Source organism: Astatotilapia calliptera, chromosome 8 (genome assembly GCF_964374335.1).
Source record: "Astatotilapia calliptera chromosome 8, fAstCal68.1, whole genome shotgun sequence".
NCBI classification, from domain to species: domain Eukaryota; kingdom Metazoa; phylum Chordata; class Actinopteri; order Cichliformes; family Cichlidae; genus Astatotilapia; species Astatotilapia calliptera.
The window spans coordinates 20133222-20154662 of record NC_137429.1 but is presented as its reverse complement, the minus strand read 5'-3'; the positions used below and the strand labels follow the sequence as shown (position 1 = coordinate 20154662).

The window sequence follows — 21441 nt, the reverse complement described above, 5'->3', positions numbered from 1 at the left end:
CTAGCCCTTGTTCCCCTTCCAATCTTTCACTAAAAACTTCTTTTCTTCCTTTTATAATCCCCCCCTCCTTCTTCTTCACATCTGCAGCAGCATCACGCGGCCTGGCGTGGCCGGCCTCGAGAGTCATGTGATCTCCGGGGTGGCTGTTGCCTGGGAGAAGAAAAGGCAAGTTTGTGTCAAAATCCATTTTTGGTCCAGCTGGAAGGTCACAGGTCATCTCAACTCTGATGTAATCAGAGTAAAAGTGAGTCGGCCGTTTTGTAGCTTGAGCTATCTTACCCCTCTTTTCACTGTCGTTAATACTTATCTTTCATTTCTTTGTAGCTTTTTGGCCTCCGGTCTGAGCGAAATATCTCTCTTCAAAGACTGACCGTGACTTTGATTAAAGATGCACAGATGTGGCTAGCAAAACCAAACATCAACACAATATGAGAGACTTCAGCCAAACATGTCCGGGAGCTGGACGTTAACAGATAGACACGTCATGTAGACTTCTCATGTGCATTTCTTCCTCGAGCTGATGTTCCCAGTCTCGGGTAAGTATCCCCAGGAGTACACAGACAGGTTACTTCAACTAATCTGAAAAAGAAAGAATACAGTTGAATTACAAAAATGAGTGGACCTGTAACAGTTAACTAAAAATTATGGATATGTGGAATGTAAGAAAAACTAAACAAAGCAAACAAACATAAATCACCAAAAGAGAAGACAAAGAATTAAAGCAGTGAGTTAAATTAAGAGTTAAATCATTTGCTAATAGTATGCATAAACAGTTAAACAGCTAACTACCATTAGGAGAAAAGTTAAATGAAGTAAAACGATTAGTTAGCAGTCTTGCGTCCTGAAATTTTTAACTAAAAGCTAGCTAACAGCCGAAATTGTTTACCAACAGCATGAGGAAATTGTTAGTTGACTGAATGTATGCTCAGTGGTCACTTTAGTAGCTAAACCATGCTACGTCTTGGTTGTTTTCAGAAACGCTTTAATTCTTTGTGCCCCAGATTCAACAAGGTAGTGGAAACATTCCTCAGAGATTTTGGTACATACTGTCATGATTGTATCACACAAATCCTGTAGATTTGTTGAATGGACATCCACAAGCTCAGATGTGGTGACGCTGAGACCATTTGAGGACAGTGAACTCATTGTCATGTTCAAAACCAGTTTGAGATAATCTGAGCTTTGTGACATGCTGTGTTATCCTGCGAGAAGCAGAAAATGGATACATCGTGGTCATAAAGGGATGGACATGGTCAGCAACAATATTCAGGTGGGCTTTGGCATTTAATTGATGCTCAGTTGGTACTAAAGAGCTCAAAGTTTGCCAGTGAAATATCCCCTACACTATTCCACCATCGGCAGCAGCCTGAGCTCCTGAAATCAGTCGAATGTCACAGCAAAAATCAAGATTCAACAAACCAAGTGATGCTTTTCCAATCTTTTATTCTCCAGTTTTGGTGAGCACATGCAAATGGGATCGTCAGACTCTATGTGGTCTTCTGCTCCTGCAGAGATGCTCTTATACTCTGCATACCTTGGTTGTAACAAGTGGTTATTTGAGTGTCTGTTGTCCTTCTATCAGCTCATAGCACTCTAGCCATTCTTCTGTGATCTCTGGCATTAACAAGGCATTTTCTCTCTTGACTGGCTGATTAGATATTTGTGTTACATGCAGTAGAACATATGTACTTAACAAAGGGGCCAGTGAGTGTGTAAACTGGTGATTTTGATGAACAGCTGTTAAATGAAGTTCAAATAGCTAAAAGTTATGGATAGACGATTGAAATAATAAGCCAGTGGTGGTTGAGACAGTTCACTTGCCATAATTGATAACTGGTAAACTGAGTGAAATCCATAAGCGTAAATGCCAAGCTGACAGTAACTTAGATCCAGTTTCAACTGGGGTCACATGAACCCATTTGAAAGTTAGATGTGATGTTGACAAAGGGATTCCTGAGTGACTCTGACAGGCCAGCGGGGGTACATCAGATGAAAAAGATATGGGAACCAGTCCTAAAGTTTAAGATGTTCCAAAACTGGAACTCACTGAGACAACACATGACTTTGTTCATACCATACATCTGCAGCTTAAAGCACAAACGCTGAATGCCCTGGTAGTTAAATCTCAGGTCACCACAAGCAACACAAATCTGTGTATTTTAGCATTTTTGTGCTGCTGCAATGCAACTGTAACTTAATGCTACTCCGCTGTATCAGGAAGCACAAGTAAAGCCCATGACAAAGCTCCTCCGTGTACTGCAGCGATCATTCTCCATAACAGCTGCATGTGTGTATACACCCTCCACCGATCATGAGACTGAACCAATGGCAAAACCAGAGGCTGAATGAGTGAAAAGTTCAGATGATGAGTGTGCTGGTGAGAGGCAAGAGAGCAACATTTGGAAAAACTGGATCGTTTATGTGTTCTGGTTGCTGCAATTACGAATGTTCTGTATTTGCTTGTATTTCAACCAAATACGCTTCTAAGAAAAACGAGGGGGAAAAAGCGATTTGCTCTTTGTTTCAACATGCATTTGTCCATTTCTCAAATATACAACAAAAAGGTTAAAAAAAATTGTTGATCTATGCAATAGAAACAAGTAATGTAATAGCAGTATCAGTTGGAGGGATACTGAAGTGACCTCTGTGATGACGAGTGAATGAAATCACATATTTTTATGTGGCTTGTTGAGGAAAGTACACGAAGCAGATGCATTAAACCATCCATCTTCCTCGGATGAAATTATTCTCCTTCTCTCATCACCCCCCAATCCCCTTCTCTCAGCCGACAATCGTCATCTCCAGCAACAAGTGGCCTCTTCCCCAGATGATTTTTTACATCCGTGGTAATGCAGTCTGTTCCTGACATGAAGCAGACTGTTCCCTGTGCTCAGGATTGATAGGTATACAAACACCAAGCTGGTTTACCGTACACAAGATTTTAAGAAGTGGTTGTACATGCACTCATTCTTAAATACACAAAACATCCACTTTTGACATCCCACCCCCAACACGCACGCTTTTTCTTGATCGACCTGAGAAAGCAAGGCGCTGGAATAAATTTTTTAGTGCCGTGGTGATGTCGCAGAGCAGCGTGGCATCACAGTTAATAGGGAGAGAGTGGGGATCATGTATAGGTCCCACATTCCCAAACCGAGCTACATGTTTAACCCAAGCAACTTCATCTTGTGCAATCTGAACAGGATATAACAGGCCTGAAAGTTCAGATGTCTGCACATAAAGTAAAAATAGATTTACAACAATGTGATATTTCTGTCTTGCAGGAAGGTTGGGATGGTGAGGGGGGAGACCTGCCGGTGAGCACGGTTGCAGGATTTCTTTAGTGGAGAAAAGGTTGGTCACAGTGGTTGTGTGGTTTCTGAACTCCCCCCTCCCACACCACCCCACACCCCTACTTCCTCCTCCTCCCAGGTGGGCTTGGTTTAAATTTGAAAGCGATCCCAGTGGAGAAAAAAAAAAACACAAGTTTGGCAATTAATGGTAGTTAGTGTGCATTTTGCATCAAGTTACATCAAGTCCCCGCTTGTAAAAAGAAAAAGAAAAAAAACTTGATGTATTTAGTGTAAATGTTCTGGAGACTGACTCAACATGTCTAACAAGGCTGGTAGTGGCTGCCAGTGAGCGTGTGTGCACATCATGTGAGCAGAGCACTATTAGGCCTTTTTGGGGAGTTATCAATTAATTCGGGGTTAAAGTCCATTTGCATCTAGACAAAGGGGACATGGGCCATCCATCTCCATGCTGTGGGGGGGAGAAGGGGTAAAGACAGGGAAAGAGGTGAAGGGGAGGGTATGTGTGCCTGTGTCTTTGTGTGTGTGTGTGTGTGTGTGTGGTGGGGGTGGGCTGGGGGGGGGGGGGGGGGTAAAAGAGGGAGGAGGATGGTCCTCTTGCAGATAAATCTGTTACCCTCAGGGGTGCGTTTACATAGGTGAGGACTGACTGTTCTGCAAGCCAAGAGTGATTTATCTGAAAATACCACCACTACCACACACACACATACACGCATTGTTACACACTTATAACAATGTCCTGAATCAATTCCTTCACTATAGATGAAGCCGTCTGTTTCATCACCACCGTGTATCAGTTTGTGTATCGCACAAAGCTGCGCGCTTGCTCTTATAAATACATACGTGCACTGCATGTGCTCCTACTCATTCCTGAACAGATCCAGATTTTATGCTTTTTAAAATAAATACATAAACAATCCCAAAATCTATATTTAAAAGCACTGAAAGTTTATTTCATTTTGCAAAAGATTTCATTTTTTCTGCAGCTGCCTTCTGATCCTGCTTGCAGGTCCTCCCTCACACACTAACAGAAAGGATTTCCTAGCAACGACTATAATGCACTCGCACACAACACACACGCACACACAGAGGATCAACGCGCTGGGGCTCCCTCCAGCTATCAGCGTGGGCTTCCCCCTCCTTCTCCTCCTCCTCCTTTCTCTCTCTCTCTTCTCCCTCGCTGCTGCTCCGCCGTTGAGGGAAGGAGGGAGAGAAAGAGAGAGCCAGAGAGAGAGAGAAAGATCCCCACTTCACAACTCTCCCCTGGAAGCCTCAGCTGCTGGCTAGACCGCGCGGTTACACAAGCAGCTTGCCTGCGAACAGGAATGGCGGCGTGCGGACGGCTCGTTTTCACGCCAAAGCGGCCACGGATCTAATCGGACAGACGAAGGAGACGAAGAAAAGCCCGTGTGCGCACGAAAGCCGCGGACGAAAACGGGAAACCTCTCTGTGATTTTCAAAAGAGAGCGAGGGAGAGAGGAGGGGTTGGGAGGGTAGGCTGTTGGGGGTGGGGAAAGGCTTGGAAATCCACGGATGCCCGAAAGTGCGCTTTTATTCGGTGCGTAATGACACGACGCGTCTCCCTCCCTGATTGCTCCGACGACTCGCTGTCGACGTGAAGAAGGAGGAGGAGGGGGGGCTCAACGTATGCGGCCGTGCCGGGCGAACAGCCTACCGGGGACGGTTTTTTATATCCAGATTCTATAACCGACAAGGGAGCAGAGGCTACAGCCCCGTTGCGCGCAACACGGCACACATGGCACGCCCCCTCTCGCCTCCTCCCCGCTCCACACTGAGAGGAGACGGGAGGGGAGGCGGGAGGGGAGGTGGAGGCGTTTGCTGGGGCGCCATTTTCAAAAGCCTGCTTTTGCCTACGAGGTGTGTGTTTTGCTGCAGGAGGGCTGCAGCCCGTCCTGCCTTCTCATGTTACACACTTATCTGACGAAGGAGAGCACGGACTGAAGAAAACAAAGGAATGTGGACGGAATCTCCACCACGCCATCTATTACTCTTTTCACTTTCTCTGTTTGTTTGTTTTTATTCTTGCAAAAGGTGAGGAGCTTTAAGATTTCATTCTGGGGAGGGAGGGGGGTTATTTGCAACAAGCAGCCGCAAATCAGCAAGGCCGTGATATCAGCGCTGGAGTTAGGTGGAATTTGACTTTTCCATACAGTTCGTTTCTGACGTAAACAAACAAAAAGTTAAGCAGACTTTAACTGTATAAGCTATAGATGGAAAAAAATAACTCTTTTTAAACTTATAAAAAAAAATCCTGAGCTCGTTTAAAGCTATAGAATATTATTGCAGACTTTAAAATATTTTTATATTTTTATATTTATATCGGTTATAGTCTATTTAACCTGTAATTTTACGGTAATTTTTCTTTATAAATATATATAAAATATGACTGAATTTAAATTAAATATATTACCGTTTCACTAAGTACTATGAGGCACAACCCCCTCACCCACCCGGCAAATAAATCGATCATTGTAGCCGAGGTTTATTCGCCATGTTGAGATCCTTTGTGTGTGAGAGAGTGTGTGTGAGTGCGTCTAACCTTTCTGTTAACTCAAAAATATAAACATGTTAAATACATTAATAATGCTTTTAAATGTATAAATACAAAAACAAACTAAATAAAAGGAAAGAATTAAGATATTAGTTGCATCAAACAGAGCAGGACTCGCACAACAACCTTCACCAAATCTGACACCAGTGAGAGAGTAATATTTTCCCACCCAAAACAATGATGATTTCATCGTGTGTGTGTGTGTGTGTGTGTGTGTGAGAGAGAGAGAGAGAGTTGGTGTGTGTGTGTCTGTTTTCCACATTGAAAGATTTAATTTTAGGGAATTCTCCTCTCGCCCTGCTTCTTCTGATCTCACGTTGTATCTTTTTATTAAAGCCTACAGTCCTCAGAAAAAGCAAGAAAAAAATCTAAAATTACAAGCTGGCTGCAGGAGTAAGCCCGTTTTACATAATTACATACGGTGGACCGGTCTGCTCACTTTGAAGAACACGCTTTTAGTTCTCCTAATCATCAGAGCGCGTGCAACAGCCGCTCATTAAAATGCGCCGATATTATCCTTATTATCTTATTCGCACTTTTTACAGTTGGGTTTGAATATTTTTGACAAAAGGCGGCGTTTTGTTTGCACTTCGCCGATCGTTTGTTTCGCCGTCAACACACGCGAGCGCCGAGAGTTTGGCTGAGGAGTCTCTTCTAATGAAAAACGCCTTTAAACACGTATCCGCATTAAGCTGATTTTGGCTGACATTCAGTCAGTTTGCACCAAGAAAAAAAAGAGTAACCTGCGCGTTTCTGTGGCTGTGAGGAGTTTCCGTGTTGGTGAAGTTAATTCAAAGTGACTGCAGCAGGACAGGCAGCTCTTCTGTGGCAGCACGATGAGGCGATAATAGCAATAACAACTATTACACAACACGGAGAAGGGGGGAAATAAGGGGACTGAGGGAAACATTACAGACAGCAAGCAGTCGTGGAAGGGTGACTTTAAAAAAAAAATATATATATATATATATATATATATATATATATATATATATATATATTTCATTTTCATTTTTCCTCACAGTGTGTTTGATAAGTGGACCTCACAGTGATCAAAATCCCAATAAAACTAAACTACTACTATTACTAATAATAATAATCGTTATTATTATTATTATTGTTATAAAAATAATAATAATAGCATTTACTGTGAATGTTTTTCTTCTTTTCTTTTGCCTAGCTACCTATATCATTCAAATAAAAGCGTATATTTGACCATTTTCATTTAAATTATTAATTAAATTCATAATACAAAATATAATAATAAAATCCTGCATTAATAATATGAATTTAAAAAACACAGTAAAGATATATAATAAAAAGAAAAAATAATAATAGTTGATATTTTAAAAAATACATAAAATGAAGCAGCTGTAAAGGTACGTCAATGTAACACGCTTACAGTCAAGCCAGTATAACGTTTATTTGCTTTTTAAATTAATTTAATTTCTTTTTGTTAATAAATTTAAAAAACTTGACCAAAAAAAGAAAAACAATTTACTGTATCAGAGCCGAGAATTGAGGCTGTTTATTGTTGTGAGCTGAAGTTTCTGTGTGTGTGTGTGTGTGTGTGTGTGTGTGTGTGTGTGTGTGTGTGTGTGTGTGTGTGTGTGTGTGTGTACCTTGAGGTTACAATTTTTTTTTAATATGGTTATTTTTTTCTGCTCTTGTTTTGGTTCTATTCTTATTCTTTTAAAGTTACAGTACTTACATTACACGAAGCTGTAACGTGTATCTTAATACCCGTTTTGCTCTGCTATGGGGAAATTTGCTTGGGCTGCATACAGCACATCACTGCTTTTCTCCTCTCTCGCATAAAAACTCACAGAAACAAACAAATAAACATAAAACTAGAATGAACACGAGCAGATTTGACGTTTATTCGAAAAAAAAAAAACAGCTGACTAACTCCAAGACTTAAGCGTTTTATCATTTTTATTTTGTCGTTCAGTTCCTGTCTTTGAGTCACAATGAATATTCATAAAGTAATTAAAACGAGGGGGGCGGGGGTTACATTGTCAGCCGCAGTCTGGGTGCCTTAAAGCGATGCTTGTGTGTGTGTGCGTGTGACTGTAGTTGTTGTAGCCCGGTCGGGTCTATCTGAATTATTAAAAATAATAATAATAATAATAATAATAAAAATTGCAAGACAAACGTCACAGCTTTGTGTGTGTGTGTTTGCGTGACTGTATGTTTGAATATATGCAATAAAAGAAGTCTGCACCAGATGGCTTCAACTGAATGTAGTGCAAATGTCCGTTTTTCTTCTTTTAGACTCCACTATCAGTCGGGTGGAGGGTTTGTAGGGTGGGATGGGTCCACAAGGAGCAAGCAGCAGCAGCGGGGCATGCTGGGGTGTGTGCCCGCTGAGGTGCTTTTTAACAGCCGGTCGAGGTCCAAAAACAGCAAGTTTTGTCGGCATAACCTGGAGACGTTCTGGGTGTCAAGGAGCTGATTTAGCGGCCCTGCGCGGTCCTCCTGCGGCACTGATGGGCGTCACGCAGCCCATCCGTATCGCCGTAATTGCATCGCAGACAATTAAGAGGCAAATTAACAAAGTGGTGGGCCCGTGAAGTGGAGAAGCCTACAACTGAGTCAAATGGGCAGCACGTGAAATGTTAACAACTGATCATCTGGGAGGAAAGAAAAAAATCCCACTACATGGTCAGCTTTGCTTTGGAGAAATCAGACACACGCGGAGGCAACTTTTCAGCCTTGTTTGTTTACAGTTGTTAACCGTCTTCTTTCGATCACTGCGATTATCAGTAAGTGCATTTACATTTATAAAATCTATTTTAGATACGTCAATATGCAGCTGTTGCTCCGCTTTACATGAGCAATGCACATTATTCACTACCAGTTGATTGTTTTGTAAGACAGAGGCGGAGCTGAGAGGAGGAGGGGGTGAGGTGCGGGAGGAGAGGAGTGAGGGGGGGGGGGGGTTCTTGGAGAAAGAGGGGGGGGAGGGTAAGGTTGCCCTCTCTTCTCCTCTCCTCTCCATACACACCACCTCCTCCTCCCACCACAGTTGCACTGGGACGGCCTGAGACAGAATCCCCCCTCACCCCCCTCGCTCCACACACACACACACCCTATAGCGAGAAAGGCACCCAGCAACGAAATACAATGCAAACTCAATTAAACGCAGTCTCCGCCATGATTTGCCGCAATGAATGATAAATTGGCGGGTCGTTCTCACACTGTAGGATCTGGACGAGCTGCGGTAATAGGCGGGATGGTTGTGTAAAATATGCGCAGGGACTAGGTTTACCAAATTTAGTCCAGGAGGGGGCGGCAAGGCCGTCTGCGCCTTTTGTCCGGGAATTCCTGCTCCAATAGCCAGGTCTGTGCCTAAAAGCGCGTGTTTAAGGTCAAACTGCTACATGGGGGCCAGAACTGGCACATTGTTACCCAGAGAGCGAGAGAGGAAATAAAAATGTATTTATTTACGTCTTTTGCATATTGTGAGAATGCTGAATAATTTTGCAGCTGTCTAGCATGAAATTAGTACATGGCAAAAAAAAAAGGGTTTAGCAGTAAACGATGTAAACAATAATTACGAATGCAGGGAGAGCCCAGTCAGAGGGGAATGGAAGGTGGATTGTGTGTGAACCACGTGAACTCATTTAAAAATATTCTTTAGGCGCATTCACTGTCCTTCGTGTGAAATCTGCAAACTGTGCGGTAAGTTTTAGGATCAGCGGGGAGAACTAGAAATAGAAAGAATGGCTATCTATTCGGGAACGGGGTCGATTGTTAATAATTATAAGATGGCACTGAAATCTTCTAAAAGGTGTGTGTCAGTTATTACTGAAACCAAATATGAGCAGGAACGTGTGGCCCCTTTTTTCTAATTACGCTGTAAATTAAACTATAAAATAAGAGACTAATTTTGATCAAACAATTAAAAGGAACATTTATATAAATCAGCTGTGATGAATAAACGATGAATTATCGTTTGGACTGATCCCTGACCAGCTGTTGTGTAAAATTCCACACCACGTTTCCCTTCAATCAGCTGTTTTCGCCATCAGATAAAAACTGAAATTCAAATTTCAGCACTTCCTCTGCAGCCTCACAGCCTTCTGTTAATCAGAATATGAAGAAAATACCACAAAAAAGATCACATGTTAAAATATAATACGTATCATATTATAGGTGAACTTTCATTTCACAGCAGTTTATGAAACTACCCGCATGAACTGTGATAGATATTAGTCAGATTCTCCCAGCGAGCGAGTAAATACATTGAGGTCAAACCACAACACTCGGTGTCTGACTCATATTCATAGTTCATATCACAGCAAGTGGGATCTCCCTGTTGTCAAATACAGGAGCTTATAGTAGTAGTAGAAGAAGAAGTGAAAACCATAATGACTTCTTTTTGTTTCTTCTTTCTTTAAACGTCACACTTTTTGTCCTAAATTCATGACGCAAACTTTTTAAACCCGAGATTTGAGCTGCTCTTCACATCCGGCTCTGCTCCCCTTGAGACAGTTCAATTCTCTCCTTACTCGAGGTATAAAGAACAACAAGCACACTATTCATTTGTGAACAAATCTGCACATTCCTCCTTTTTTCTCCTCCTCCTCCTCTTCTCTGTGACATTTTTTCACACAAGCCTTTCCCTTCAATTACCTTGCTGTGCTGAAAATCACTAATTTAACAATAGGAAAAAATAAAATAAAACCACTCCAGCGTTTTGCTCCTTGGGTTTCTTCTTCACAGACACCAACATGCTGGCATGATGAGACCCAACGTGTTGGAACAGGATGCAAAATATTATCTGTAAAGTGAGGAATGATGACCCACTTACACTTTGCAGGAGCGTGTGGAAAAGATGCACAGAGACAATGTGACTCGGGATTTATTTTTTATTTGTATGTTTTCCTCTGTTTTATTTTGTTTAAAAAAAAAGAAGGAAAACCTCAAATGAACAGATTCATAAACAAATCAAATACTACAATTTCAAACAGATGTGCGTAATTGCCTTTGAAGTCTGACTGCGGCACGGGATACCTAATATTTAGGTTTAGATGGGCAGATCTGGATGTATTCAGCCAAAAAGCTGCGAGGAGAGAGCTGTGTATCATGGCAAAATATTGATTTTGCAGTAGCCTGAGAAAGCCAGACGAACACTCACTCACTCTTTTTCTTTCTCCCCCCAATTCTCCACCCCCACACCCTTACCTCCCCACCTCCTCTCTCCTCTTTATTCCATTAATCTCTCAGAGCGGTGTAAGATACTGGAGGGTTAGTGTAACATTGTGCGGCTCTAATATATTCCAGCCCTCAGTTTGCCTGTGGCATCCATATGTTTAATTCCACTACAAATGTTTCGACAGCAAATGAAACTTGTTTCTTTCCCCCCTTTTTCCTCCACATTGGGTCGAGGTTTTGTAGAAGGAAATTTATATATATATATATATATATATATATATATATATATATATATATATATATATATATATATATATATATATATATATATATATATATATACACACACACACACACACATACATACGTGTGTGCGTGTGTGTGTGTGTGTGTGTGTGTGTTTTACATTAACTTTTTTTTTTTTTTTTTTTACTTTTTGTCTCTGCATCAAAAGGAGTGTGTGTGCAATTCAAAAAAAAAAAAGAAGAAGAAGCACAGTGACGCTTTATTTAATTGGTTGCCGACCACCTGGAGTTTCAACATTTCCCCTGGCTGATTTCAGACTCCCTCACACCAATGTGACGTCTATGGCTGAAGAAAAGACAGATGAAAAGGGGTGGGGGGGGGGGGGGGGAATCTGCAATTCAAAAATTCATATAGTGTTTCGCGGATTGCATGCTGTTATTTTCCGTTTTATCTGCAATAATTTATAAGTCATGCTAACGTTTTCAAATAAAGATTTTAAAAAGCAAACGTATGTTTTAACTCTTTTTTTTTGGTTCTTTTTTTTGGACATCTAATTGCACAAAGTGCTCAATAAACAAGCACATGACCTGCAGGTGTGTGTGCAACACTGGACACCGTCTGCAAGACACTACGCTCTCTGTATTAGTCTCTCTCTCACACACACACACACACACACACACACAGACATCAGGATCTTGTGTGTGCAGAGAGATGTGGCGACCAGGAAGGAAGGAGGCCTGTGAGGTCACCAGGGGAGAAAGAGGAGGAGAGACGATAACAGACTCGAGAGGGTAAGAGAAAGCAAGTGGGGGAGCATGTGTGTGTGCAGGTGTGTGTGTGTGAGAGAGAGAGAGAGAAGCAGGGCAGGGGTGGCAGGAGGTTTCCAACGTGTGCTTCCGGTGCAGAATAGCCCATTCATCATTCTCACATGGTGGGTTTACTTTGCCAGTGATAGAGAAAGGGGTGAGGAGCAGCACTACAGGGAGAATTAATGTGTGTGTGTGTGTGTGTGTTGGAGGAGGGGCACATCCACTGAGAAGTGGACCGATGACCACACCAGATGTGAAGGTGTGTGTGCATTTACCCTTGTGTGTTTACGTGGTGAGGTGTGTCAGAGTCAGATTTACTCCATCTCCCTGCACCCCTAGCTGACATACACGTCATCTCCCACCTCTCCGGCCTCACCTACCAGAAACTGGACACAGACACACATTCAGTTCCTGCCTTTCTGCATTCCTCTATAGGATGCAATCACACACGCACATGTGCAACAAACACATGAACGCTCACGTTGAATCGGAGCTTCATTTTAAGGGTGGTGGATGCTGGTGAGGTCTTGTTGTAGATGACATCACATTAGACTTGAGTGTTTTCAGAGTGGGGTCAGATGAGGTGATCTCGTCACAGTTTTAAGCAGACCTCCAGCTTCCACGGCCACAAGAAAATACGCAAGCGGCCGTCCTTTAAGAAGAAGAAGGGAGGGAGGACAAGGAGGTCAAAGGCTGGAGGAGTAGGTGGAGGACAGATGAGGAGTCCTTTCCTCTCTCTTAGTGTAAAGTGACTTCACACCCCTTCTCTGCCTTTCTTCAGGTTTCTTTGGCCTGTTAAATTCTGAGTCAGCTCAACTGGAACGCCTGGTGCTTCTCAGAGGCTGTCTGCTGACCTCTGACCAGCAACATCAGCTGCTTTTGTGCTCTGTGGAGCCTTATAGGATGGACCACAGCCTCCCCTACTGGCCACATACCAAAGCACACTGTGAGGGGGGAAGGGGGCTAGGGGTCTGATCCTGAATCATCTGAACCTCGTTAAGTAAACCAATTAAAGGATCCGTAAGATTAAAAGTTAGCAGAGGAGGTGAGATTTGATAGAAAACATGATACATGACTTTTTCCCCCAGTTCTTTGAGAGGAAATGGTGAAAGGTGAGAGTGGGGACACCGAGGCGAGGTCACTGCTGTAACTGGGAATTGGGAACACCTGTGGGATTCTGGGAGTCGTCATATCGCAGACATGCATGAATAATACTCAGATATAGCGTAAACGTGCGCGCGGGGGTCTCTCTCTCTCTCTGCCTTTCTCCTGCAAAACACACTCACACACACATTTTTCTCTGACCTTGTTTGGGGTCGCACAGAGGGGGACTGAAATGAGTTTCAAATGTTCACATTATTTATTATTGAGTATCATCTCACTGTACAAATCCCTTACAGATGTTAGCCCCTAGTGTGCTTGTGTGTATGTGTGTGTTTGTGTGTGTGCGTTGAGCCGTGTGTGCCTGGTTCACAAATGCAATGCAGAGAACGCGGGATACTTTTGAAAAGGAAGTTGGTACGTTAGTGATTGGTACATCTTTGTGTGTGTTTGTGTCGGGGGACGAGGCTCTGAGTGACTTGAGAAGAAATGAGGGATGATCTTTATGTGGCAGCTTATTTGTTTTTGAATGCAGGAGGCTCAGAGGCCCCTAAGTAAAGGCATCAAGCACAGGGCAAGAGGGGCATCCGTCACTGTACTGTCAGCAGACACACACACGCACACACAGACACACACAGAACAACGAGGCAGGAAGAGAGAAAGACACACGACCTGCTCCGTCTTGTGATCAGCCCCCTTGTGAGCTTCATTTGAGAGAAAGTGGCTTCTCTTTTTCGCGAAAGAGAAAACAAGAGCGGGATGATTAGTCACACAACAGATGAAGTTTCGGTGATAAAGAACACAATGAGTGGGGAAAAAAAGTAAGAAGTGAGAAATGGATGCGATCCGGTTACAAAACCAAGAGGAAAATATGGTCAGAAAACCTGTAATTTTGGGTGAGGGCAGTTTACAGGCTGCAAAACGAGCACTTTGTATTAAGACCGCTTATACCACTTCTAAATAAATAAATGAAGGCTGTTCAGACGTTTAAAAGAAAACTCTTTACCCCAGTTCAGCAGTTGAGAAATTAAATGAAATATTAAATTATTTTGCGTCATTATTCAACCAGTGAAGACGACACGTTTGAAATTTTAAGTCTGTAGATGCACTAAAATAAAAAAGTGTCACCTTCCTTGGTTATTAAATCTCATTTTTTTTAAAAAGGGTAACTAAAAGCTCAAATAATTTATTCCTGACCTGAACTAAAATATTTTACTGTAACTATTCAGACTAGTAGAAATTTGATATTAAAATTATATTAAAAATAAATTTTAAAAATGTGGAATTTCCTTAAATATTTACCCCTTTATTGTTATTCTCTGTATAATAGTGCAACAGAATTAGAGTACTCTCCCATGCTGGTGCTAAAAGAAAGGCAAGCAGTGATCACAATAAATAACATACAGAATAAAATGTACAATATGTGCAGAGATAAAATAAATAAATACAACAAATGTATATGTGTAAAATAAAAGGAGATGATCAGATTTGGTGTACTAAGAAGCAAACTTTTACAAAAATCTAAAATAAATAAATAACTGTAGCTATTTCTTAATGTTGAGTTTAAAGGAATTAAATAAATTCCATATGAAGGTGGGGAAAAGAAACAAACACAAAAACGAAACCTGTGTAAAGACAGAAAGTCTGACTTGCGTGAGGCTGAGGGGGATTACGCATTTCTGCCTGATGAGCTGCAGTTTGTCTGAGGTCTGGTAGCAATGAAACTCTCTTAAAGGTCAGCGGTGAACTTAGAAGAGAGGACGACTGCTGCTGCTGAAGGCTGGTTGGTCATCGGCCCGCCTCGGGACAGAGGGTCAGCTCCATCACCGCCTGGGTAGTACTAGTGACCTTTCTGATGTCAGAGTAGGGGAGTGTGTGTGTGAGTCTGGATGTGGCCTGGCCTGAAGGAGATTTGAAGGCAGGTCATATATAAATGTGGCCACATGTTGAGCAGGGGTTGGATATCACCTCTGCTTTGGATTTTTTGTTTTGTTTTGTGGGTGGTTAAGAATTAGCTATAAGCAAGTAAATAAGGAACCCAAATACATGCATATAGAGGAGAAAATGGAGGAGGGGGAGGAGGAGGGGGACTTTGTAAAACACCTCGGGTTTCTGTTTTTGGCCCACACACTAGAGAGTCCTTGGCAGAAGCTAAATGGACGAAAGTAAATAAAAGTGGCCATTATGTGTGTGCTCCAGTAAATAGCTGCTCTCTTGTCTCTCTGTGCTTCAAAAAGAGGGGCGGAAGATGTGATCACGAGGAAAGCCCGTGTCTTTTCTTCTGCAGTCACTATAGAGGGAGTGAGGGAGGGGGGCCTGGCAGTCCTCTTCTGCCTCCCCCTTCTCCCCCCACTGCTTTTTCTCCTCTCTCTCTCACTCTCTCCTCTCTCCCCCCTTTTCTCTTTCTGTTTCCTGTTCCTCTCTAGTTCGCTTCTGTCATCCCCTCTCCTGTTCGTCCTCCTCCTCTCACCGTTTCCCCGCTGCTCCCCTCATACGTTAAAAATCCCAGCTCTGCCCGCCCAGTGTTTCTCAAACATGCGGGAAGGGAGAGATCAATGGTGTCCTCGGAGAGAGAATTACACCGCTGAATTTCGATGAGAGCAGAAGAAAGGAAGAGGAAGGGAGAACAAGTAGAGGCGGGGAAGGCATGTGAAAAGGGAGAGAGGGAAGGAGGATAGTATATCTATCGTTCAAGGGAGAGAAAGAAATGGGAGGAATGTGGAAAAGTATGTAGGGGACTGAACGAGGGTGCGTAGGCCCTTCCGAGTCTTGATACTGAAAATAGAGCAAGAAATAATTAAAAATTAAATAAATAAGATTATGATGCTGAAAACGAACCTCAGTGAGTGCGTTTTGAGGTGTTTGGATGTGTGCTTTGGCAAGACTGAGATGACATTCATAACTGTGAGACTCGGGCCATAGTTTGTGCTGACAAATGAATGGCTGTGCATGTGTCTTATTTGCTGGGATTTAACAGATATTTCCTGTTTATAGGGCGAGGAGCCGCATCCATTAACACACAAGTATTAAGAGACAGAAAAGAACAAAAACAATAGAAAAAACAAACCCAGCAGCTGTTAGTTAAGATTTGCATCATCAGTCACTCTTTTTCCATCCTGGCGTGATGTTATTGGGGATGTTAACACATATCTGGAGTTGTGAGTTTGACTGTGACCTACGATCTTTGCTCAGATTTTTCATATTAAGGCCTCAGCACCCTAGAAGGAGAACTGCAAAGGGGCTGGAAGCAATCCCAGCTGTCATAGAGTGAGAGGTGGGACAGATCCTGGACTGGTCCCATTAACAGGGCTAACACACGCGCACAGAGACGGACAACCAAACCGATCTGAACTAAACCAAACCAAAACAGACTAACAACCACACTTAACAACCATTTAGAACAGCTTGTTGTTATATAAGTTTTAGATATGAAAGTAAAAGTAATGAATTGCTCCTACAAGAAATATTACCTCCAGTTTAACTTTTAAAATCACCCAGAGACAGCAATTTTTTAATTCCCTTTTAAAAAACATTCCTTTTCATGCATTCCTAATGTGTATTTATTTAATTATTAGTTTAATCTTTATTTAATCTTTTTTCCCCCTTGTCATGTGCTAGTAAGAAGAAGGTGACTTTTTGGTGGAAGGGTTTGCTGTTGTGAATTTTAGTGCAGTAATCAGGGATCTGAGATTGTCTGCATTTATCGAAATAAAAGCAAAAAATGCAAAAATAAATAAATCAAATACAATAAATAAACAAAACCAGAAATAAAGCTTCTAAAGGAATCATCCCTGAATATTTTCCATGATTGCCACCCCCCAGTGAGCCTACTATATTCTGCAGTGAATAGTCCTTTGTACGATTTATAAATGGTCAACAGAGTTGAAAGCAGTGATGATAAACTCTTCAACCATTAAATTGATAGTGGTTTCACATACATATTTGTTAACAAGCAAAGTTTTTAGTCTGGATCCTATCATAAAAGCTGTTTACTAGATTTGTTGAGGCCATTCAGACTCCTGTCTATTCTATCGCTGTCCGTAATAAATCAGTAAAGCACTTAAAAAAAAAAAAAAAAAAAAAAAGCAGAAATAATCCTCATATTCGTGGGTAAGGACCTGGCTGCTCATGTGATAAGTACCCTCCTAAAATCCTAATGATGCCGCTGGCACCAGAGAGCCACATAAAGGAGCGTTTCAAATGAAAAGCTTGTTTCTGCCGAGCAAGCCGCAAGCAGCCAGAGAGAAAGGAGGAGTGGAGGAACCTGAAGAGAACCTGGGGTAACACCATCTCTCCTGGCTCTGAACTCTGCACTCGGCTTAAATGCCGTCAATTACTGGGAGATATACGGGCCGGCCTGTTTCAACCACTTTGCTGAGTCCCCTTTAGTTGCAGCCCACTCGGACTGTAAATTATCACCCCCCTCTATCCGAGGTTTGGAGCAGTTTGGAGTCACCAGTGAGACCCTCCTCTGTTTCGGTCCGAATCTAAAGGAATTCCCTCCCTCTGTGTGCCAAACCCCAAACCATTGCAAACGGAGTCTGTGAAGCATGCAGCTGCACGCCCATGTGGACACGCTCACTCGCAAACATTGATTTAAACACACACAAATGCACACAAATGTTCGTATATGCTATATAAAATCCCCCGGAGCCATAGATCATTGGGAACAGGTAGAGAGTTTAGCATGCGCACACAGGCTGTAGATCACTGAGGTGGGCAGGGACGTCAGCACTCTCATACACAGTGAGCCTTATTGCAGAGTTTAATAGAGGAAACCCAGCATGAATCCCCACAGTCATTCTGTTCCAGTCAAACACACCATTCACAACACACTGGGCCAGTGTGTGCATGTTAATAGACACACATACAGGAGTGAACATACTGCACATTATGCGCTTCACTATGCACTGTGAGTGTGTGGGGGGCTGGTTGGATATATATACAGTGTTCGTATATGAATCTGACTGAAGGTGTTTTCATGCAAATGTGACTGTGTGGGTGTACTTAAGCTGTATGTGTGGACGTTAACCGTGCAAGTGACATCTTAGCGTGTGTGTGTGTGTGTGTGTGTGTGCAACGAGGTGGGGGGTAATATTGACCCATCAGTGCTGCTCTGTCACCCCTTCTCTTTATGAGTCTGGCCTTTTAAAAACACACTGGATTTATGGCAGGTTTGGGCACTATCTCAGAGACGGTGTGTGGGGCTCAAGTAGAGAATTTGTCTCGTTTGCTGTCAAGAGAAGTGAATTTAACAACATAAACATTTAAAGTGGCGAGATCATTAGCAGCGCCACGTGTTACTTCAACACCACAGCGTGTTTCACTGAGGGGGGAAAAAGGAGTAAAGAGATGTTTTGTGTTGGATTTTTTAAATATAAAAGTTGCAAAGCTATAATTATTTTGTGCAATATTTAATTTATTGTGTAGTTCTTTCAAAAACAGCTGAAGCTTTAATTTCGTTTTACTGTTTATTTCTTAATGTTGCTTTATAAATGCTCTGGTTTTTATTTCTATCTTGAAAGGGACTATATGAATACATTTACTTGCCATTTGTGCTTACATCCTTCTCTTATTAGAATATTATATTTTCTTGCAATATAGATCACAATTTGAAGTTTCTCTGGTTTAGTAAAAGGATTATTAGACGATGCAACTGGATGCTTGTTTAACTGCTCTCTCATTTATGCAAAATCAGGAAAAATAGTAACCCGATCTTAAAAAAACAACATATTAAACAGCAAAAAGGGGATAAGAACAAAAGAGTACAAGAGAAGCACTAAAATGATTTAATGCCATACACCAACAAGTTTCCCCATGAAATTACAGTAAAGTAAAAGTAGCAGCATAAAACTGTTAATTTACAATGTGCCCATACCACAACAGTTTATTGCTGTAAAAAATTATAATAGGCCCCAGTAACACTGCCAGCTTTATCTTCATAGATGGTTTCATACTGTAAAATGTCTTAAATCCTGTAGATCTGAATCTTTAAAACCTTGCATCAGTTTTCAACATCTTTTACCCACCCTGAGGATGAATGCTGGCTCTGATTAAGAGGCTCCAGGAGTCTTGGTCATGGTGGCCAATTACTGTCTGAACCTATTGTTCTTGCCTGCACAAACACTGAAAACCACATCACACATCCCCAACAATCACATAACCATCACGGTACTACTAAATGAACTATCTGTATCTAACATTTACACTCTCATAAGTTTTTTGCATGTGCCAGCACAAAGCTGCCCATAATTAGAGGGAGACTCTCCTCAGGTTGCTGCAGTGTTGTACACCTGCATGGTAATGAGGTATAGTGCAACGTGATGCAACACGATTGTGCTCATATATGAGCAGATCCTGGCAACAGACCGAGACTCAAGTCAAGTACAGTGACTTGCTGTTTATCAGTATTAATGCGTAGATATTTAATTTGCATTGCTATCCAGACTTTCTCCATTAATTCTACAGTAGCCTCGCACAGTGGACAGTAACATGTTTAATGTAGGCTGCAAACTGTCTGAGTTGTGATGTTTACAGGCGCCGACCGAGAATTCTTACCGCATGTAAACACAGTGATTAAAGTCGATATTAACACGTAAACACGCATCACGCATGCAAACAGAGCTGAGCGGTGCAGATGGTGACTTGGCATCTTCCTCTCTGCAACACAAAATCCCCTATCATCTTAAAAAAAAATTGTTCTGCTTTCAAATTGATTTCACAGTGCAGGAAGCCCCCGCACCCCACCCCTCCCCTCCTCCTGGAGATTAACAAAGTAAATTCCACTTCTTGTGTCTGAAAGAAGCACCCACAGATTTTTGCTTAAACCTCAGATAAGCAGACATGGAGAATTTTCTTGAGACTATGTGTTCTTTATCTGCGATTTTAGGTGCTACGTAATTGTGGATGAAGTCTAATGTGTGGTCCATTTGCTTCATTAATGGGGCAGACGCTAGTCGTTCAGCCAAGAAAACGCCTATTGTTCCCTTTACCTTCCCGTTTTTTTAATGTGTAGCATTAGTCGTGCAGTTGTTAGTGCTAGAGCATGGTGCTTTGATGATGGTCAAATGACAAAGTCTTAATAGAATATAGTAGGACGGGCAGGACAAAGGTGGGCAATGTTCAGCTGGATGCAGCCAATTTCTGTGTGAGAGGCCTGCCTAAAAACCCTATTCATAGGCTGTCTAATGCTGGTGCGTAATTAAATGTGATTACTGGAGCAGAGGGCTTCTCTCTCCCTCTCTGAGGGCCACACACAGGACTGGAGGCTGCGTGCATGCGCTCAATAAGGAGGCGCTAACAGATGTACACGAGCAACAACCACAGGCGTACCTAAAAATTCTCAGCCATCTCTCACTCTGACACAAACTCAAATACAAGTAAAATATCACTTAATTCTAAAATTTCAACCATCCGGCTACTAAGAAAAGCACCATTGGATTTAACAGGGAATAAGCCCAAAGGATTAATTGGCTGAGAAACTGAAAATGTTTCTTTTAACCAAATGATCCTTCAGCTGAAACTTAAAACATGAAGTTTAGTTGAGTTGTGTTATTACAAATGCACAAAAACAAACACATACCACAGCATGCAAAGGTAAATAATTTTTACATTTTTTTCATAAGAAATCAGCATTAACTATGACCTTCACTGGTGATAATCGTAAGGCAAACAAGCAGAAATATAAACACAAATCAATTATGGTTTCCATGCACACACGCACACACCTTTTTCTGGCTCACTCTCTGGTCCAGTTTCCTGGGCAGACACAGTCCCCCTGGTGCTCATGGGAAATAGTGAGCATGCCAGGCCCCACAAAGGCGTCCTTTCAGCCGCCTGCATGCTTGACCTGTGCAGGGTCAGTGCTCTGCTTTGTGCCCCGTGACCCTTAAGTGACCTGGGGTCATGCTGAGGGCCTGAGGTCAAATTCAGAGGCCTGCGTCTAATTTTACCCCAACCGGGTTATCCGTCCAAATCTGCCCTAAAATTTGCCCCCCCCCCTTCTCCCTCTAAAACCCACTACTGCCTCCACACATAACTGCGCCCTACTGAAATACATAAGCACTCTGCAGCCTAATTGGGCTACTGTGAAGTAGTCCCCACACTCAAGCTCTCTATCTCCTACACGCTCGCACACACACACACACACACACACACACACACACACACACACACACACACACACACACACACAGGACCGACCTGCTGTAACTGCACTAATACCCCATCCCATGGCCTTTGG

The 21441-nt window shown here is 42.3% G+C and overlaps 2 long non-coding RNA genes across 2 annotated transcripts; both read left to right on the top strand.

Annotated features, from left to right (window-relative positions):
- Positions 1-3413, top strand: LOC145430439 (uncharacterized). Its single transcript, XR_013911012.1, has 3 exons — positions 1-244; positions 325-536; positions 3285-3413. It is a non-coding gene; the product is annotated as an uncharacterized LOC145430439 (long non-coding RNA).
- A 495-nt stretch (positions 3414-3908) lies between these two features.
- On the top strand, positions 3909-11796 carry LOC145430438 (uncharacterized). Its single transcript, XR_013911011.1, has 2 exons — positions 3909-5363; positions 11498-11796. It is a non-coding gene; the product is annotated as an uncharacterized LOC145430438 (long non-coding RNA).
- The last annotated feature ends 9645 nt before the right edge of the window (positions 11797-21441 follow it).